This window comes from Octopus bimaculoides, chromosome 2, assembly GCF_046866305.1.
Source record: "Octopus bimaculoides isolate indiv1 chromosome 2, ASM4686630v1, whole genome shotgun sequence".
NCBI lineage: Eukaryota > Metazoa > Mollusca > Cephalopoda > Octopoda > Octopodidae > Octopus > Octopus bimaculoides.
Window position 1 is genome coordinate 37,078,913 of NC_142929.1, and position 22,620 is coordinate 37,101,532.

The window sequence follows — 22,620 nt, forward strand, 5'->3', positions numbered from 1 at the left end:
ATGTAAAAGTCTGATTTTTTTTTTTTCCTGAAAGGAAATAAAATATATGAGTGCAGAAGTGTGTGTGTGAGAGAAAACACAGAACATAGTAAAAGTGTCTGTAGTATAGACTGTGAAAAGTCTTAAAACACTGAGATAGAGAAAACCAGTTCGTATTAAAATTCTACAAGGAGATAGAATGTTCACACGCAGGAAGTTGCGGTCAAGGAGCAGAGCTGTAGTTGAGCGTCGGATGCTGGGACCTGTGTTACCTGGTACTGAATATTCTGGCTGGTTAGTTCTGGTCTGTTGATCGTGAGTGGAAACATCCACTCTAATAGGGTCGAGATAAAACCGCGCTTGTTGATGTTGGTTGCTTGTGTACGTGTAGAAGTCATGTTGACGCTGTTGGCGATGCTGGTAGTGCGTACAGTCGTATTGCTGCTGGCGACGTCGGGGGTGATGCTTGTAGTTCGTAGTGGTTGTTAATGTCGTCGCTGGAAACTGGCTGTAGCTGTAGCTGTGTTCTGTATGTGTGTGGTGGTAATGATGTTGACAGTGGTGTGTGGTGTTTGAAAAACGGGCACGTCGTCCACGGAAGTTGAGGGTTTGTCAAGGTACGCTTTTTCAGACGGTCGACAGACACAATCTCTGTACGACCATTAGCGTCGACCTTGAAGAAATTCAACCCAAGACTGCGGGTTGGGCGAGGTGTGTAAGGCAGCCTTAAATTGCCTATGAAAACGCTCAACCATCCCATTAGAAGCGGGATGGTAGCTGTTGGTAGCTAGTGGTGCGTATCAGGAGAGAGAATCTTGAGAAGTACCATTGAGTGGCATTGCTGGAAAATGCTGTCATGAATTCGGAGCTGCGAGCGAAAATGACCAAAGATCCCGTGCAAATGAAGATAAACCAGAACTCTTCCATTCTCCGGCCGAGAGAAACGGAGAGGTGACGAAATATGCTGAACTGGGAACAAGTAAACATCAACAAATGCTATGTACTCACTGAAATGTAACTGTGCATTTTACTGCTATTTTCAACAAGTAGAGGACGCTGTGTAAGAATGAATTGACGTCTCGTGAAACATGTAGGAAACTGCTCAAAAGGTTGTTAGGATGAAATAACCGTGAAGTTTTTGTGTGAAAAACCACAAAGGTCTTAGCCGTAAGGAAGTCTTTAGTTATGGGCTCTGGAAGTCATTGACAAAATGAAAACCTTTAACGTAGGAAAATTTATTTAGCTTTTCACTTGTGATGGATGAGAATGTAGAGGCAATCCTGAAATTGAACGTCGCGAAACATACGAATTCAATGGCTGTTGAAACGAGGTCTGTAGATCTTTTAGCTCGGGGTACCAATTGCAGGGAAGTACCGTGTGATGACCAAGAGAAAGTCCTGCAGCTGTGGAATAAGCTGATGCGAGTGATTGTGTGCATTCTCTATCTGTGACGAGCATGTTGACGGCTCGTGTAGTATTGTCGGTCGGCAGTTCAGATTTTCGGCTGCTGTTGTTCTTACTCGGGGTCACCAATTGTAGGAAAGTGGTTATACACCATTAGGTGTATACCGCTTCCGTACATCAAATTTCTTGAAGAAACAACGGAACGCAGATTCTGAACTATCAACACAACAATATTTATTTACAGAGGAAATAGGCAGCACTTCGCCCTTTGGTTGCTGAGACGCCGTCAATGATGTTGAGTGGTTATTTGTCTCGCTCCAGAGTTGGAATGTTGGAGAGAGGTGCTTCGACGTCTGGGCCCTTCGTCGGCCGGCGAGAAAGAGAATGAAAAAGGGCGCGAAGCTTGGATATAGATGACTACGCATGCGCATGAGACTCTTCCTGTGTTCCTTCCGGAACTAGTCCCTGCGCATGCGTGGATAAGCTTTCCGGAAATGTCGTCTGCTATTAAGGCGTCACTACAGGTACAAGCAGCGGAACACAGCTTCAACGCACGTGGTTCCAAGTAGAATATATTTGTCAACATATGTGCTTTCTCACAAACAAAAACACTCTCATGTTTGGCTTGTTACTATGGAAACATGCATGTATGTGTCTGTGGCTTACGATTGGCTGAAATTACCCAAAATTTGCAAACTTTAAAAGCTATTAACTCTTTATTTATTTATGGCGAAAATGAATTTCATGTCAATGATCAGCACACAAAACGGATCTTTTCTGTTTGGTTGCAACTTTTCAATTTCTTCAATTTTTGTTCCAATTGATTTCATGTGAGGTGTAATGATGTAGATTTGTATGCTGATCATTGACACGAAATTCATTTTCGCTGTAAAGTAATTAATAAAAAGTTAATAGCTTTTTAAATTTTGCAAATTTTGGGTAATTTTAACCAATCGAAAGCCACAGACATATAGGTACCCATTTCCATAGTAACAAGCCAAGCTGTTACTAAGCTGCTTACCATATGCTTAAAGCACACGCGGTATGAGGACAATCATGAGATATGCTAAAAATAACAGCTAAATAGATCTTAAATCACGCACCAATATTGATTTTGCATAATCGTATGAATTCCCGCGTGTAGAATATAAATTCGCAAACATTTTCTGAAAATTAAAAAAAAAAAAAAACGTTACGAGGGGTTATATGGCGTGCGTAAAGCAGAATCCGCCAGTATTTCATTTGTTTACAGTTGACAACACATGCTGCCACGCACAAAATGACAGCTTCCAAATCCTGTTTTCTAACTGGGTAAAAATTATCAAACTTTAAACCTCAGTAACTTTTTTAAACAATTTTTCTAGAAAAAGTTTAATATCCCCCGAGATTCAGTGTGAAAAATTACATTAATTCACCTAATTTTAAAATTTTCATTAAACTTTAAAATTTCCACAGTTGCAGCTAAACAGAAAAGTTCCCACAAAACTACATCATTACACCAAATAGGAAATCAATCGGGACAGAAATTGAAAAGTGGCAACCAAACGTGTTCTAGGCTCTATTGTGCTACCTTACTGGCATTCCATCAATAATAAGGTTATTACCCAACCATCGGAGTGCAAGTCCGTGAGATGGTTGTGATCTGTAAAAAGTTTTGAGTAGGAATCGGAGAGAGAAGTGTGAACACGTAATGCGCATGTGCACACTAAATTCGTAAAACAGAAGAGAAGAATAAAACAAGTTATATGATGGTCTGTATGCCACGTCTGACACCATATTACACAAATTTGCTGCAATTTTCTTGTTACGAAATATTACCATTGAGTCCAATGTAAGAGGAAACTCCGTATGGGAACTCCAAGAAAATCATAAGATTAATGGGAAGAGAATACATAAGAGGCTTATGCATTGAGAGATGTGACGGGGTTTTCGTGTGAGATAACATTCAAAATTTTTAATACTGTTACATTTGAGAGTTCTTAATAGCTCACCGTTTTTTCCCCGTCGTCTTATTACAGAAAGCAGTATCTCTATCTTGCACTATCTGTAGAAGAAACTCAAATGTATCCCTCTCTCTCCGCACAGAACGCAGTTAGAGTGGAAGTAGTTGCTATCCGCTCTTGTTTCTGCAAGTCTTTTTTCAAGGCACATTTCAGTTGAACGAGATACCGTTTTACCCAGGGCTGGCTTGCACAATTGTTTTTCCCCACGAGAGTTCTGGAACCCAGTAATGAACTTATTTGCATACAGCCAATCAGAGTTCATCTTGAGCTTGTCAAGTTAACAAACATACTCTACCAAGTAAACTCAAGACGAAGAGTGGTGTTGTAAGTCGACTGATCGCCAAGTTATGCCTGATTTTAGAAGGAGACAAGTAATCAGATTTGCACCTATACCTATTGTATTTTGTTTGGGCCCCATATGGTAAAGATGTGGATGGGAAAAATTCGGGTAGAGGGTGATGTGCTCGCATACAAAGTAAACAACAACACAAATAACTACGCAGAGGCAGCCATAGTTCAAACAAGAACAAAAGCAACAAGCATTATCAAAAGAGAAAAGAAGCATGGTCATTTCTTAACCAAGAGACCTTATCTTATTGCCCATCACTTGTTATGCACTCATAAATTAGTTTGATAGTTGAGCTCTGATTGGTTGTATGCAAATGAGTTCATAATTGGGGTCCAGAACTCGCATGGGAAAAAAAAATTTCGCGGCCGCCTCAAGGTGCCAGCAACTCGGGCAGTCGCCCGGGGTGCCATGCGCTAGGGAGCGCCAAGGAAGGCATGACAAAGACAAGGAAATTTCCGCGACAGTCAGCTTGCCCGAGGCACTAAGCAACCGTAAGACAGGCCCTGGCTGTACCGTATCTCGATTTCACCCGGTTACAAATCATGTGTGCTGATTTTCTTTCTTTTATCTCAACATTTTCCGTTCGCACTGCACGTGTGACACAAAATAACTTTATTTGAAGAACATATGCAAAACTCTACTTACATAGTAAATCTAACTTAAACAGTTTGTTTTTCTTTCATGCCTATGTTGTAATCGAAAATTGTTATATTTTCTCTGTGTGAATTATTATCTCATTCAAACCTGTACTTTCTGAACTTTTTGAACGTAAACACATGCTGTTCAATCACATTAAAATATTGTAACACTTAGACCTGTAGACGCTTACCTTCAGGTGGCAGGTAAAAAAATAAAAAAGAACCTATATATAATTTATTGTTGTTGTCTCTGGTATCCATTATTTTCTTCTGTCTATTGCTACTGGGTTTAAATTACTCAACGCATCATAATCCGAACAACCAGTTTAGAAAGGTATGTGTGTATGCATGCATGTAAGTATTGGTGCAGCATTACCGAATGGTTAAAAAGTTTGCTTCGTAATCACGGAGCCCCGGGTTCGATTTCGCTGCATGGTATCCTGAACTAAAGTCTTTGGGAATTGCCTGTAGCCTTTAATATAGAAATATTGAAAGCCACGGTGTACATCGACGTTATAAAACAATCATAATGAAATTTCATGCTTAACAGTGTATTTAATAGCAACACACTATCACTCGCTCTCTAAAGGTAGCTTGTAATCTTGTAACCAAACACTAACAACAAACCTGTACCTCAAGTAAATCATGAGTACAAGCAAAGCAAACCGATGAACTGGAATACAAAGCCACTGTATTATATTGTAAAGAGAAGAGATATCGACTTTTCGGATAGTTGTCTTTTGTCAAAATAGACGGAAAGAGAAGTGAACAAAAAATTGTAAAAAGGAAAATGTGATGTGCCTATCGAAAAAGAAGCATGCCGACTTATGACGGACAGAGAGTAAGTAGAGTTAATGGTTTCTTGCAGAGATGAGTAAGCAAAGTCGAGGGTTGCTGTGGACAAACACTAGGAGATAAAACGCGTGAGAAGTTATAAATAGGCTGAGCATATGCCTGAGTGTGAAAAATTACAGAATTAAGTGTGTGCGAGAAAGAGAGCGTTGAGGAGAGAGAGAGAGAGAGAGAGAGAGAGAGAGAGAGAGAGAGAGAGTGTGTGTGTGTGTGTGTGTTATGCAAACGTGTGTGAAGTGTCTGGGTGGACGTCTGAAATATTGCAGGCAGTATCTCTTTGTGTGTCTTTGTATGTTTACAAGTAGTGAATTAAGTATAAGAGAGATGTTGTGAGCGAATATGTACATGTGTGAACCTTATCAGTGGGGAGGAGGAATTCGATGAAAACTATTTAGTTGAGGCCACTTATCACTGCTGCTATGTCCAAGTGGAAGGTTAACTATTGTTCATAAAATGGGAGGAGATGGTTTGTAAAAGGTCACAAAAGACAAATGCGTGTGAGTAGCATAGAGAATGAAATTGCGAACAACAAACGTGAGCGACTTAATGCTATTTCATTGGGCGTTCAGCAAATTCTCACCAAAATCCCTAGCATAAACAGATGCATTTTAGTCCAAGAAGCGATTATGTGGACCATCAGCTAGTGCGCCAAATTTACCGACAGGCGTGCCAAAGTCATCGAGCCAATCAACCGGCTCGTTCATTTCTCTAGACATACAGGCAGTAATAAACGTACAAACTTCATTACCGTTTTGAACAAGCTGCTAGAGTATGTATTTCATTAACAAGTGTGTCAACAGTATTTTTTGGATCAATCAGTTATTCCACCTACTTCATCAACATACGTGCCTACAGTATTACCATTCAAAGCAATCAGCAACGCAGACCGATTCTATATGAACAAGCTTCTCTGTTAAGGATTATTATCGTAGAAAGGCTTAGAAACAGGAATTATTGATATTGTAGTGGAGCATACAGCCCACCCAGAATGGCAAGGCCAGCCGATACTGAAGATATCAATAGTGACGATGTTTCTGGCAATCACTGTGCCAGTGGGTGTTAAAAAATAATTTTGTTTGGATAATATAAAACATACCAACAATAGACAGCAGACCAACTATGAAATCTTCAATTCAGATAGAGCTCTTATTGGCAACTCAAATACAGCCACACAGAGAAGTGATCAACCAATCAATCACATCGCCAACGAGCAGACCTACACCTGAGTCCACACTTTTACTAAGAACTCAGATACTCAACCGTTCCAAAATCAATAATTTTTACCACTGATACCGAACTTGAGACCTATCCACCTTACACACACACACACACGTACACACACTCATCTTCCAGATATTATCTTCATGATACGGTGGCCAGAGCGGTCTAGAACAGGATAACAAAAAAGAGAATACCTACAAATGAAGTTGACCATATTGAGACCGATAGGTAAAAAGAATACTAGTGGAACTTGAAAACTAAAACAACCAACAGATACTGTTGTGTGGGACCACATAGAAAAGATATGTTCTGTTGTAGAAATTCCTTCTGGACACGAATGTGGTTAGAAAAATACAAGAGAAAGAGGACATCTATAGACCATTGATAAAGAGTTTCCAAATCCAGTACCCAAGGTACACTTTCAGCTTCATACCCATAATTATTAGAGCAACAGAATAAATACCAATTCATCCAGAGAGCAAAATATGATTGAACTTGGAATTTTGGGGAGAGAATGCAAATCCTTACTTAATTCATAAGCTACAAATGACCACAATATCCGAGACTATTAAAATCTGCTACGTACGTACATACATACATGCGCTTCTTTCAGTTTCCGTCTATCAAATCCACTCACATGGCTTTGCTCAGCCCAGGCTATAGTAGAAAACACTTGGCCAATGTGCCAATATATATATATATATATATATATATATGACAGCGGGTAAACAAGCTTGCCATACAGATATAGATGGCGTTACACAACATTAAGGTTCAGACACGTGACCTCATCTCTTCCTGTTTTTTTTTTTTTTGCATAAACACGCAAACAATGGGACGCAACTTGACTGGCTCTAATGCCACAGACCAGCTTGCAGAGAGGAGCATAGCACAGAAGACCGTGGCCTCTACACATCAACCATTCTATTTATCATTCCATTGTATATATACGTGTAGCCACAATAAACGTGTTTAAGTTACAACCTTGTTTGTATATGTTCTTCGTCCGGGTTTGCTACCAGCGAGATTACAGCCTTCTGTAATAATAATAATTCTAGAGGGTACTCCGAAGCGAGATATCCACCCAGAGATGAGTGTTCTGGCGACAGTTTTCGCGGAAATGTCCACGAGGGGGATGGCTTCAGATCATCTGGAGAAACGGTCGATGCCGGTCAATATATAAGTAAATCCGCAACTGACCAGCCAGGTCGATATGTATGTAACGGAACCTGGTGTCCGGTAGCTGAAAGTGTCCAAGAGGGGCTTTCACGTGACGATGCACTTTGGAACGCAGACATGGTAGACAGGCACGTGACCAAGCAATAACAGACCGTCGCATATTCGGCCAGAAAAAGCGGGCCGAGATAAACTTTACGGTGGCTGCAATGCCGGAGTGTGACAGTGAATGCAGTGCTTCAAAAACAGTACGACGGTGACATTCAGGAACGAGGGGTCGTGGACCCGGTAGAAACATCGCAGAGAATTCTACAATGAAATCAAATGTCAATCTCTTTAAAACGTCGGCCACTTTAACAGTAGCAGAATCACCATCCCACTACAGCTACACATTCATATAAAGCCTGCCAACGATCCTTCAGCAACAACACACCCTGATAAACTCTGTGACTACTACTAACTCCAGGCTACGATGGACAGAGAGGATGTTCTTGAGGCCGAGAATTTGAACTTACGGAGACAATATTCGCAGAGAATTCACAGCTCAAGGCAGTGAGCTGGCAGAAACGTCAGCGTGCCGGGCGAAATGCTTAGCGGTATTTCGTCTGCCGTTACTTTCTGAATTCAAATTCCGCCGAGGTCGACTTTGCCTTTCATCCTTTCGTGGTCGATAAATTAAGTACCAGTTACGCACTGGGGTCGATGTAATCGACTTAATCCCTTTGTCTGTCCTTGTTTGTCCCCTCTATGTTTAGCCCCTTGTGGGCAATAAAGAAATAAGAAACATCGCAGAGAATGGTTCCTCCAGAAAAAAGCAGAGGCAGGTGTTCAAACTTGCAGCAGGAAAACTGTGGTGAGGAGATGTCCAGAGAGTCCAAGTAGGGTTGATCAGTAGCCATAGCAACCAAATCAATCAAAGCAGGAGACGACAATGCACCGAAAAGCAGGCGAGATAAGGCGTCGGCGGGGATGTTGTTAGTGCCAGCGATGTGGCGAATGTCACTAGGGAACTGTGATATATAATCCAATTGCCTTGTTTCTCTGAGCGAGTACCGGTCATTTTTTGGAAAGAGAGCGAACGTTAGCGGTGAAAATCGTGAAGTCTCTACCTTCAAGAAGATAAGAGAAATGCTTCACCGCCAGGTAAATTGCTAAGAGTTCTTTACCAAATACACTATGTCTCATTTCAGTATTTTTCGGCTGGCGCGAGAGAAAAGCTAATGTCTGGCTTCGGCTGTTTACGGATTGCTCTAAAACTGCCCTTATAATTGAAAGAAGATGCAGCGAACTAGGAAAAAAAAATTCGAATGCCCTATGAAGATGAAGGACTTTATTTTCGCATTTATTTATAGACTGCATTTTGGCAATCCGATTAGTAACGGTCGATATTCTGTTGTGTCTGGGGAGAGTCATTTTCTTATTGTGCCTTAAGATTTAACACACTCACCGGTAAAATTTCCACTTATTTTTCTTTAACGGTCGATGTGTTACGTCAGCTATTTTGTTACGTCATGCTTTGCATTAAAAAATAAGCAATAAATGTGGTCCAATCGATGTGTTGGTTAATCTGTGGTTTTCTCCATTTTCTGATTATTTGCCTTTATATATATATAATTAAAAAAAGAAAAAATGAAGAGAAGGAAGTTAATAATTATTTATTATTAACAAATTGGTCATCTTCACTTCTTACAGCCGTTTCAATTAATACTCATTAATTTAATTACAAATTTGTACATTAAATTTGCATTTATGTGACATGAGTACACAAAGGTGTACCCAGACTGAAATGAATTGATAGGTCTACAACATCTCAAGGTACATTTTTTAATTTTCTCTCTGATGAAATTATGCTCATGTCACATAAATGCAAATTTAATGTACAAATTTGCAGTCAAATTATTGAGTATTAATTGAAACGGCTGTAAGAAACGAAGATGACTAATTTGTTAATAATAAATAATTGTTAATTTCCTTATCTCTATTTTCTTTTCTTCTTTTAACTGGATATAAACTATTTAATTAATATATACTTATTGTTTTAAGGGAATATCGTTCCCTAACAATATTAGGTATTGAAGAAGTATTTATATATATATAATTGAAGAAATTGGACTCAACAAGAAGGAGTTCAGTTGGACATTTACTTTTTAATCACTACAATTGTTTCCACGCAACATAGTTTTCAAGTCGTGCAGGTACTTGATTATGCAACCGTTTCCCTGCATTATCATATCTAGTTGTGTTTCCTCAGGCGATATGTAAATATTGTCTCCGTAAGTTCAAATTCTCGGCCTCAAGAACATCCTCTCTGTCCATCGTAGCCTGGAGCTAGTAGTAGTCACAGAGTTTATCAGGGTGTGTTGTTGCTGAAGGACCGTCGGCAGGCTATATATGAATGTGTAGATGTAGTGGGATGGTGATTCTGCTACTGTTAAAGTGGCCGACGTTTTAAAGAGATTGACATTTGATTTCATTGTACTGTTGATTTGTTCTTCATAGTTGGTTACACATGCGTTTGTCCTTAGCTAACCTTTAAAATTCGGCCTATACGTACACAAAGATGTTCGTTCACATGCACATCCATATACGTACTAACGCCCGGGGACACACACACACACACACACATACACACACACACACACACGCTTGTGTAACCGACTATGAAAAACAAATCAACAGTACAAAGAAATCAAATGTCAATACCTTTAAAACAACAACCACTTTAACAGTAGCAGATTCACCATCCAACTACATCTACACATTCAAAGCATCTTGCTAACGGTCCTTCAGCAACAACAGACCCTGATAAACTTAGTGACTACTACTAAATTCAGGCCACCACAAACAAAGAGGATGCTCTTGAAACCACGAATTTTTTTAACTTACGGAGACAATATTCACATATCGCCTGAGGAAACAGCTAAATCTCATAATGCAGGGAAACGGTTTCATAATCAACTGCACGCCTGGAGAACTACGTTGCGTGGAAACAATTGTAGTGATGGAAAAATAAATGTCCAACCGTACTCCTTGTTAACTCCAATTTCATCAATTATCTATTCACACACGACAGATGCCCAAACGCAAACCTGGAAGTACGTATAATTGGATAGCATAGGGTAAACCTGAAGGCGGACGAGGTTTATACTGTACTCTACTACGTTCTTAACACAATATACCATAACTATATATATATATATATAAGTTCAAAAAAAGGAAATAGACAAAAAAACAACAACGTGAGGACGTGATACAGATTGTGTTACTAGACGCTCGGGAAAGGAGAGAGAATATGACGTTTCGAGCGGAGCTCTTGGTCGGAAACAAGGAAAGTCCAAAGAAGGGAAAAACGGAGAGAGAGAGAGAGAGAGATGGTGTGTGTGTGAGCAACTTAGCAACAACCTTGTTGAGCACTAAGTTCATTTTCAATTCGCTGACGATGACTTTTAAAAATTTATTTGCAAAATTCAACATTCATCGTTTTGAGTGTATTACGCACATCATTTTCGGTTTCTAAACTGAAGTCTCATATCAAATGTACAATTTATAATTCTTTCTATTAGAGATACAAAATTGTGGGCGAGTTAACTTGGATAGAGAGCAAATATTCTTTCGTTTTAAATGTAGCAAGTGTCAACCTTGTAGCAGCCGATTTCCCTACACATTTCTCGGCAGTTTATGCTCCAATTTTGTTTTTTAAATTGTTTTTTAATATACTTAAAAATTTTTACCAGTGTGTGTGTGTGTGTGTGCGTGTCTGTGTGTAAGTCTTCGGCAACCTCTCGCACATGAAAAACATTACCTAACAGGAAAATACATAAAACAAATAACAAAGAATTTTCGTAGTCTGCCGAGAATGACTTTATGCGCCAGGAAATCAGCCGGCGTGGGTTTGGTCCTTACCGTATTTAAAACGGAAGAGTGCCAATAGAGCATCTTTCTTATTCGTAGATATTAGATTGTCCAAGATGCAGTACAAATTATAAATTACCCTGACTGTTTCCTCGCTACACAAGCATATATACCTTGGTAGGTTGTAGAATAAACAAATGTGTAAATAAATAAAAGTGGGCAGCTCATTTATCAAATACCAGATGGGTTCCATATGAGTGAAGCTATTAGAATTCTCATGTTCTCATATTTATCAAATTAATCCTTCAACATAATTGAAAAATATATCAAGTCTTCTCGTATGGATTGTGAAATTGACTGAACCACTAAGCAATTACTCTACAAACGGTACTTCGAAGTGGAAGTTTACAATAATTAATTTGCATGATGGTGAGAATAAAATCAAATTATTTTGGAAAATATTTCTATAATATTATACAAATTTCTTAAATTTATATTATAGACATACATGCAAGAAAGAACGTTAACAAATTAGTTTACGTGAGCGAAGGCTTTCAATTACACTAACTTTCGCGTCTTGAACTGCGTGACGATTATTTAAATAATAGGGATGCCCATAAAAAAAAAAAAATTTTAAACAACTTTATAATGTATCGATATATAAGATATAGTATGCAGAGCAGGCATGGACCTTTTTCGAGAAGTAGGCCACATGAGGTCACATAATTAAAAATAAATTGAAGGTAGTTTTTCGTTTGATATGCTATTTAGAAAGTCCCAAGGACCACAGCATTTGTTTTCTGGTCAGTTTGAAAGCCATTGAACTAGTGTCGAGATGAATAGGAGGCTGAAGGAGATACACAAAATGATAACACATCCCTATAAGGTACCCTGAAATGCGAATGGAAAATATAATAGAAGACAGTTTTTTTTCCATGTGAATATATCTTTATGAATACTTGCCGTAAGTTATCTATGTCAACTAAACTGTCTTTGACCGAAGTTATAAAAAGTTATGCTAATACATTATTTCGGAGAGGCAATCAGAGATTCTATTCATAGTGGCTTGGTATGCTACAGATAGCAGCAATATTTTTATTAAATCACAACCAATTGTTACATTCATCCATGGGTTCAAACGAAAGTGTTGCATAATGGAGCTTCCATGAAACTCTCGTTTCTCTTATGTCTCGCTTCAAGACGGGTCCAACTGTCAAGTCCAAGCGCCCCCTATACTTTTTCTCTACTGGAAAGCTGCATAGGTAGCTAACAATGGTGTTTGTTCACCCCTGCTTCCAAGTTCTTGTCGACGCAATACCAATACTTTAAAAAAGGACACGTTGAATAAAGTAGTTTTGGGTACATTATACTGAAAACAAAGAGAGAAAAAAGCAGTTGAGGGGATAGAACGATCACTGCAGAAAAGCTTTTGACTGTATGTCCACGTTATCAAAGCTAACCCTGGGCTATACAACAACGTAATTGATGTCATAAAGAGATGAAACTGTAAGAACGACCGTGCGAACCACAAAAGGAGAAATGGTGATGAATGGGAAAACAGGGCTCCTTTCTTAAACGCGTCACACGGTCGAACACAAAATATATCAAATGATATATATATGTTATACTTCGATAACATTGAGAACTAAGAAATGCCAGTAAGATACAAGATAGGACACAACCGATAAAGATGAATAACAGTAAGATTTATTGTAGCATTAAATTGTATGTCTGTGTGTGAGTGAATGCGACATAATGAAACACAATAAAAGACAGGCCGTCATGTAAAGAAAAAGTGTGTGTAAGTAATACATGTATGTGGGTACGAGAGATACACAGTATTGAATATGAGTCAGTAACACGTATAAGGATTTAAGGTACCAGTTCTTAGAGTACAGTGGTAAGTGTCTGTATAAGAAGTTAAGGCGTGTGGGGCAGAGCGATCACTAGTTGTGATGTTAGGGCTTCCATGCCAAGCCGGGTTTTTGAGTACAGATGTTCTTTGCAGGCTGGGCTCTTGGCTGTTATTTCGTGGCGAAGGTGAATCGCACAAACAGGATCGAAGAGAGAAGTTCTGCGGTAGTTTGGTTAGCTGTTGATAGCTTGTGTACGTGTAGAGTCATGTTGACGCTGGCGGGGACGATGCTGGTAGTCGTAGTGTCGTGTTGCTTCTGGCGACGTCGGGGCCGATGCTTGTAGTTCGTAGTTGTACGATGGTGTTGATGTCGTCGCTGGAAACTGGCTGGCTGTGTTACGCGTGTGTGGTCAACGCCAGCCAGATCTAGGATCTGAGGCGCGACCAATTTGCTGGGTATAATCTAGGCTATTTATAGGAAAAAAAGGGGCTCCAGGAAAGCATTAGAAAAACACTATCACGTGACCTTATTAAGGGCTGTGGTTGGTCGATTTGCGTTCTGGCGGGAACGGTACGAGGCAGTTGCCGCTTCAAATAATAATCAGTCAGGTGATGACAGGGAAAGAGATGTTTTCTACTACGCTCGCGTGTTTCAATATTTATAGTGAGAGAAGATGGTTTGTTTGTATATAATGGCGATAGAAGTGTTCACTACAAAACTGTTGTACGTTTACTATGTCTTCATTTATATTCTAACGAACACGAAGCTAGTAGTATGAACCAAGATAGCAATGAGAAAAATGGTCCATACAAAATTTGATCTCACTACCACCACATTTGAAAATACAGTAACCCCTCGACTATCGCCATAGGTGAAAATCCGCGAAGTAGAAACAGTACTATACTTTGTGTGTGTATTATGATTATATATATATATATATATATATATATATATATATATATATATATATATATATATATAGAGAGAGAGAGAGAGAGAGAGAGAATTATTTTTATAGTTTGTGTATATTTATTTTATTATAAATGCAAAACAACACCACGGAAGAATCGACGCAAGCTTAAATAATAAACGCCGATAGGTGAATTGCGATATGGCGAAGGATTACTGTAGTTTCAAAAACCTTGAATTACCCCAGGCTCTACTTAATAACATAGAATCTGTTCTATGACCACATGACCATCAAATATCGGCTGCTAAATGACTTGCAATAAAACAGAGTCGTAATATCCATAGTACACTGAACAGTCATGTTAAATATACGTATGAGACGTGGATGTAATATTCATAAAACCATGAAAGTTGTCGGAAACAGATCAGTCAACGAAGTTGCTAAGACAATTGTAAATTTTTATACTTATTTTACCTTCTCGTCGTATTGTTTCCATTACTATGAATTTCAAGAGTAATGTTTGTGGTAGTGGTGATATACAAAGTAGGGGAGTGCAAAAACTTTTAGTTTTAAGTATCTAAAAAACGAAAGAACGAACGTAGCAAAAATCATCATTAAGTGGAAACTCGGCAATGAAATGAAACTGAACTCTGAAATAGTCATGCCAGTTAACAGCTGCTTCTGTATTGACATCGATCTGCGACATAACCACAGATTGTTTGCACTGAGTTGCAGGAAAGAAAAGGATGCTCGTTGCACATAAGTAAATTAAACTATACAAGATCTTCATACAAGCATATATATTTATATCTACAATTTGAAGATTGCCTAGGTAAATTTAACTGTCTGTTTTCTTAATGGCATATCAATTTTGGAGAATTCTGGATTCTTGAAATTATTTCCCTTCCTTATTTGGAGTTCATCCAATTGCTACCAAGTGATTGTTCTATCTTTTCCGAGAGTGAAGATAATTTCAATAAATCGAGAATTTATCCTGTATCATATTTAATATGCCCTTATTGATCATCAGGTAAATGCACGCTACTGGCCACGCTGAGAGATTTCTCTGCTCGCTTCCATTTCATACTCGTACACACTATTTGATGACGTATTCTTGGCGTAAGTGTAGGTTGTTTTGGGGAAAGCTAATGTTACTATATTTAGATTTTAATGAATACTGAGAACAAAATATCACTCGTTCATTTTTTGACAACTGAAGAGTGGAGGCCAAAAGAGACTGAAAGAATAAACCGCGCCCAAGAAATGATTGACACAATTATAACGAGGTGCGGTTTCGACATCTTAAAAAGTATTTGACAGAACGCTAACACAAGAGGAGGTAGTATGTGCTAAGCTGTTAACAAAACAAAATCAGCAACAATGAAATAAAATATTACATATATGTTCATAAATATTTATTTCCTAATAATAGGGTTATCAAGGGTAAATCTATTTGTTAAAGAATGTCTAATAGTTTCTCACCACACACCAAATATGTATCAATGTTCATCTGTCTTGACTGCCACTGCTTGTGCAACGTGTAGTCAGACACAAAGTTTTTTTTTTCTGTAAGTCTGCAAGTTGTTCGAAATAGCTTTAAGTCGTGAAAGTTAACACAAATCAGTGAACCTCTCGACACTATATCATGATCCGTGTAACAGTGTGAATAACTGAAAGGTTTGTGGCGCGAATTCGAACCCTAACCGCGAGATACTCGGTCAGACACCACAGTTTAATGCGATCGGTCTTTAAATCGATCAACCAGCATAAGGTTGTGTGGTGTAATATGATTTTCTCGAATGTGCTAAAGTTTGACTTCTTGACCCTATAAAAACAGTTTTGGCGCTGAATCAATCGCAGAATCTTGAAGGTGGCTGACTCACGCGTCTCTAATCTTGTTATGCAAACTGCCAACGGATCGCTGACACCACAGATCGTCACGAAGATTTGCTCAGATGACTTCGTGTATTTTTGGACTGACCGCATGACGTCACACAGATAGATTTCTATATTTTCAAAGCAGTTTTCCTCTCCTCTCAGTCAGCAATTATTAATATTGTTCGTTGTAATTAGCCATTTCCAAATATGTCCGGCAATAAATATCAAGTTAATTGTTCGCTAGTTAGTATCCATTATTATTCACGCAGCCAACAATGACATCTACACGTACGCTACAACAATGTTAATAAAGCCATCCACTTCGACAATGGCAACGCTTACTTTTGAAATATGTTTTCCTTGACCAGCTCAACACAAGCGACAGCAACCCTTCGCGACAAGATATTTCAGTTTAGCGAAGAATGATCTGATGTCAATAGACGTTTGCTCTAATATTAATATCTTTTCCATCAGAGCCTTCTGCAAGGTTAATATATTAACTACATATGTTCAATTATATGATATAAAATGCCGAAGATTTATAGGTATGTTATGGCATGCATCATTAACATCATTAACCTTAGTAAAATGCAATAGCTTCAAATGGAAATCAAAATCAGATTGTAGACGCTGGCGAAAATTTATGATAATGCAGGGCAACCATTTTAGGGTAAAGGAACATTTATAAATCAGCCTCTTTTGCTGATGCATCATCTCCATTTGCTTCCATGAAACGTTTACTGGAGACTTAAGGATTTAACATGACTGTTTTGTCGAGATCACAAGTTGTCGGCAAGATGTCAGATATTACATCTAGTTACAATATATTGTCCCTAATTGTATTTAAATTCTTATAAGTTGAAGAAAAACTGCAGAGTACGAAATGAGCTCTTTCTTGTTATGACTAAATTAATACTCCACGACTCACAGAATATTAATTGCAAACATCTAGTGATTATGGCATAGCCGATGGCCAAAGGGGCTTTTCTCTCAATTTTTATTCTTTTCCTCGATAAATTTCATTTGCTAAGTCATAACTCACATTGTGTAGATTGTATGTCATTATCTATTTGCTTGGTGAATAAGAATCTGAGATATTTTTCTGAAGTCTAAATATATCGAAAAACTCTTGAAATAACCAAGAAACTATTTGTAATAGAAGTATATTCGAAATAACCATCCTTCTTTTAGTTCTAGACAATAGATTTCCTTGCATGACTACAAATCCTGTTGCTTTTGGTTTAGGCAAAGGTGTTTTTGTTTTGTTCATACTTATGTTTGTTTTATTCATACTTATATATAATTGTATGTTTGTAAGTTGATCGTCTGAAAGTTTTCATTTTGAACTCCTAGAAGTGATTACTATAACACGCATCTCTCTCTCTCTCTCTCTCTCTCTCTCTCGCTTTCACTAAACCGCTTATTCATAACTCGTGCGAAGTTTACCTGCCACATATTATTAAAGTTGCTTCAAGATGCTATTCGATTTTTTGTTGAAACAAAATGTTTTACTATATCTTTCTTTAATTTGTTTCCAACCCGGAAGTTTACTTCTAAACACTACACAAAATTCACACAGCGACAAGTTTGTAAAGTTGTCATTCATTTACAGCAAGTGGACATATTATAAATGAGGGTGTTTTTAATTCGAAGTTAGTTAAATTACATGGAATGGATTATGTAGGGATAGAGGTTAAGAGAAAGAGAGAGGGTCAGCTGGAGAGAATGAGAGACTGATGGAGAGAGAAAGAAAAACTGAATAGAGAGATATAGTAGATAAATTTACTTGAATTAACACCCAGAGAATTACATATAATTTCAGAATGTCAGAAAGTGTAATAATATATGGAAGGAGAGAAAACAAGATTACAAATTTAGATAAAGCTGAAGCGCAAACTATAGAAAATGAATTATAAGTAAATGCATGGAGAGAAAGACAGGATGAGAAAAGAACTGTAAATGATAGAAAATGGGAGGGATAATATGGTGACGAAAAGAGAAAAAAAAACGACAAAGGGAGACAGAAAGTGAATGTGTAGTTGTGTGTGAGAGAAAAACAAATAGAAAGAAAGTAGTTTTATGTTAGAAAACATGCACAATATATGTATGAGTGAGAAGGTGGATGCGAGAACGTTTAAATGATTGAATGTTGTGAGAATAAGTCACATGACTGTAAAGGCGCCATCATGGAAGTAACAGTGAAAGGTAAGAAACCTGTATGATTTACACCTGTCATTTGAAAACGTTAACTCTTGACTTCTCTATGAAAAAATGCCGCTTTCTTGTTAGTGTGTATGGTTTTAACATGAAATAGTTTTCTTTATTGAGTTTTGAATGTTTTATCGTCACTTAATTGTCATTTAATAACATAAATATTAGCACGTGTTTTGTTTATCGCTTCTTAGATGAAAGTCACTATGGTGGTTACAACGGGGACCAATATATATAAATATAGTCGCATTTAAAATCAATATTTTACACTGTGGCCATTATGTTGTTGTCGATTGTCTGATAATCATATCAACCAGTTTTAATTACTTTATATATAAGAATATTATTTTTACTGCACATCAGTACATAATGTTTTTCTCCGCCACCTCCGGAATATTTTCTTTATTTGTAAATTATCAGTCACATTCATTAATTTCAAATTTTTAAATTATTTTTTATTTTTTATAAATCTTCAATTATTTGGTAGTATGTTGAAATTTCTTTACTACAAAATGTTAAAAAGTTTTTGTTTTTTCATTTTTGTAACTTTTCTTAACTTCTCGATCATAAATGTTATCACTCCTTTATTTGGTGGGGAAAAATTAATTTTGATTACTATGATTTTTAAGCACTAAATTTAATTGGACACTGTGGCTGCAGTTCATTATATAAATGTTTATCACTTAAATAGTTTCATTTTCTGTATTCACCCACATTAACCATCCATTTTATAACTGTTAGTAACTATTTTAATTTTTTTTTTCAAAAAAAAAAAAAAAGAACCAACTCAGAAAACATCTGTCAGATAGTGTGCTTATTAACAATGGTTGAGAGAAAATACCTCGGAAACTTTATTCATATCAAATCTAAATACGGCATAATCCCACATGTTCGTTACAAACGTTTTTGTCATCTGAATTTTTTATTAGTGGGTAAAACCTCATTTAGGTACGTCTAAACATTTAAGCAATCAAGGGAGATAACTACAATAAGATCAGTCGATTGAAATTCTTGGACAATATAAATAGTGCAAATTGGAGTGGATCTGGTATTTAAAGTCAACTGGTGAAAGCCATGGACACATTCTGGTTTTAGGCCTTTTCAGCAAACATTTCACTTGGCAAGAAATAGACGAATTATAGTGACCCTTTGCAGAACATTCTCTTGATGTATTTTTCTCAGTCTTACTGTTGATATTACCCGTGTCACTATATTCCTTTTATTTCTTTAAATAATGATCACTCTTAGTAATACTAATAGAGCAGAATGTTTTTGAATACAATTGATAATACAGAAACCTGTCAATTGCTTTCGCCGGTTTACTTTAGAGACTGGATCCACTCCAATTTATATTGTTTATATTGTCCCCAAAATTTCTGTTAACCGTTTGTATTGGAGTAATTTCTTGTTTTTACATTTTGAAAGTTCTCAGAGAAAGTTTTACCCACAAATTGCTTGAATAATCTCAGTTGATCAAATTTTCAACTCGCTAGATGTGAAAATCCTTTATTACATATGTAAAATGCTTATGCTGTACTTAAGCACACACAAGAATTTTTTTTCATCAGTTGCAAATGACAGTTGTCAAATTTCCTTTTTACATGTTGATACTTCTTGAGGAATATGTAGATGTTAATATTTTGTGAGAAACTTGCTTTTGTCAACAAGGGTGTGTGTCTTTTGTAATGTTTAGTAGTTAAGTTTGGCATAATCTACATAGATTTCTTTCCTCAAATTTAACATCTTTCATATCAAAGAAACAACTGTTAACTCTAATCACAATAGATAACAATGGAAAATTCTCATCTTTTATCGAGTTTCGGTACAAATTCTTGAAAATGTTTGGAAAAAGAAACTTTATTTGAAAGATCTGATACTTTTCTCTCTAGTCTTTATGAAATTGAAATGCAAATTTATTCCCCACACTTAAGTGAACTTATCCAATGTAGAATGGTGGTTTCAAAGTTCCATTTAACAAACACCTGTAGCAGATTTGAACGTACAGCAGAAACCGGTTTCCTTGCGTTAACTCTATCCAAGGATTACAGACTTGTTATACGTTTTCTCACCAGACTTGTGTTCTATTTTATAGTTTTGATTTAAGCAAATATGAATTACGAAAAAGGGTACAAAAATGTCAGTATCTATGTCTTTAGGTGGGATGGATGAGCTTGAATAACAAAGACGAGTTAAGTGATGTGCACGTACACAACGCATTCATACGTTCATTGATATTTTTATCTTGCTTGTTTTCTACTTTTTGGACGTTATTTTCTCGTAAAAGTATTTTAATTTTTGTTTTTGCTTAACATTTGTTCTATCTGGTAATTTCTTATAGTTTTTTTTTTCCAAACAAGACTAAATTTAGTCGGGCCTTTCCTTCGTTCTCAAATTTCTGCTTATCATCTTACTATTTCTGTAGTTTTGTTGAATTTAAACATCGCTTACTTTTTTTTCCTTGGGTGTTGTTTGTAGCCGAAAAAAAAAGTACTTGAAGTATGAAAGACTTTTATAAACAATGTTGGAAATCTTAATTTGTATCCTTACGAATTCGGTAGCTTCAATAAATATTGGTGTCTAATTATACAACCCCGCATGAGTAATATTTGTTTTACAAATGCCAGATGCGTAGATTGACATGTAAACTCTCGGTTTCGATTTTTGATCGAAGCTAATTTACATTCGCTGTTAACATTTTTCAGCTAGGCATTATAGTCATGCAATCAAATCACAGTCCCCATAAACGTTAAATCCTTGTCCCAAATCGTTGTTGGTTAAAAAAAAAAAAATTTAAAACATTCACTATTATTTACAATTGTATTTACTAGCATTTTTAATGTGTAACCGAAATGAGATGTATTGTTATATGTGCAGCTTGTTAACTATCCAAAATTTTTTAATAGATTTGGCTGTTTTATGTGTTTTTAGGGAAAGTACAAACTTTTAACTGTGACATTGAGTAACGATATGGAAGCAGACGATGTGATGGAAATTGGGGAAGGTGCTAGACATCGTTTTTATGTCGTGGTGACAAGCGTCAGAACACCTGGTTAGATATGCATTAGGAGTATTTAGTTTCCGAGTTTTAATCCAACCAGTATCATTAAATTGTAACTTGGTTATATTTTTATAGAGCAAGTGCTGTTTGCATGAAATCTTGTTTAATATTCAGCTATATATATGAAATCTAAAATCCACTCATAATATTTTATAACTTGTTGATCTTAAAATACGTTTGATATAATATAGCAAGTTACATATTTTAATTGATAAGGTAACTATTATTCTGTATCTTTCAATCAAAAGTATTTTTTATTTTCATCTTTGTTTTCATTTTTCGTGTATCATTTGAAACGTTAACAAGGAAAATTGGAAAAATCTTAATTATAAAATGCACTTTATATTTGCAAAGCTTCTATGTCAATCCGAATTTCTATACTTCACAACGTTAATTAATTTTTTTTTCTTTTAATTATAATTTTTTTTTAAAATTCAAGCAAGAAATGAAAATTTTCTTGTTGAATTTAGATGTAATTTGTATTTATACATGCATTCCAAGTTACACATCTATAGGTAGATGTATTTTCGTGGCAAAAGTTTTGGCAATTATTAAATGTTGGTTTTTGGGATTGTTCTGGCATTGTGTTCCTGTCGAGAACTTTGTAATATCTAGTTGCAGCTTCTCAAACAAGGTCAAGGTGTTAATTTTTTTTATGTAAAATCATCAGTCACTGTAACAAACAAACATGACGAATTCACGGCAACGCGTTATATTCAATTATTCTCTCGTTCTTTCTCTTCCCTAAAAGAAAAAAAAGAAAAAAACTTTTTCATAAAATTTCTGTAAGAGGGTATGAAAATTTTGATTCGGAAAAAAATTGTATCCGACATAGTGATCTGAGCAAATACATTCAATTAAAAATGTAATATTTTTTTTTCTAATGTCGTAAATAACACATACATACACACACACACGTACATACATACGTACATGTGTGTGTATACACACACACACACACACATGTATATCTGTACCCTTATTTAATGTTAGTCTGTATTCAGTTTCCATTGCAATAGATGGCATATGTTAATTGTAGTTGTCAACTTGCATTACTTATCTAGTAATCTATTACAAACTTGAGTTTACCAAATAAGTATGTGTGTGTGTGTGTGTGTGTATATATATATATATGTGTGTGTGTGTGTGTGTGTGTATACACACGTGTGTGTGTATATGTATATATATATATATATATATATATATATATATATATATATATATATATATATA

At 36.5% G+C, this 22,620-nt stretch overlaps 1 protein-coding gene across 5 annotated transcripts in view; it reads left to right on the forward strand.

The window, feature by feature from the left end:
• Positions 1–17,511: 17,511 nt before the first annotated feature.
• The window catches only part of LOC106873450 (dystrophin), a 712,951-nt gene continuing 707,842 nt past the window's right edge, over positions 17,512–22,620 (forward strand). For all 5 annotated transcript variants that reach the window (XM_089343243.1, XM_089343268.1, XM_089343278.1 and 2 more), the window contains exon 1: positions 17,512–18,323. The gene's annotated coding sequence lies outside the window, so the exon portion shown is untranslated. The remainder of the gene's footprint in view (positions 18,324–22,620) is intronic.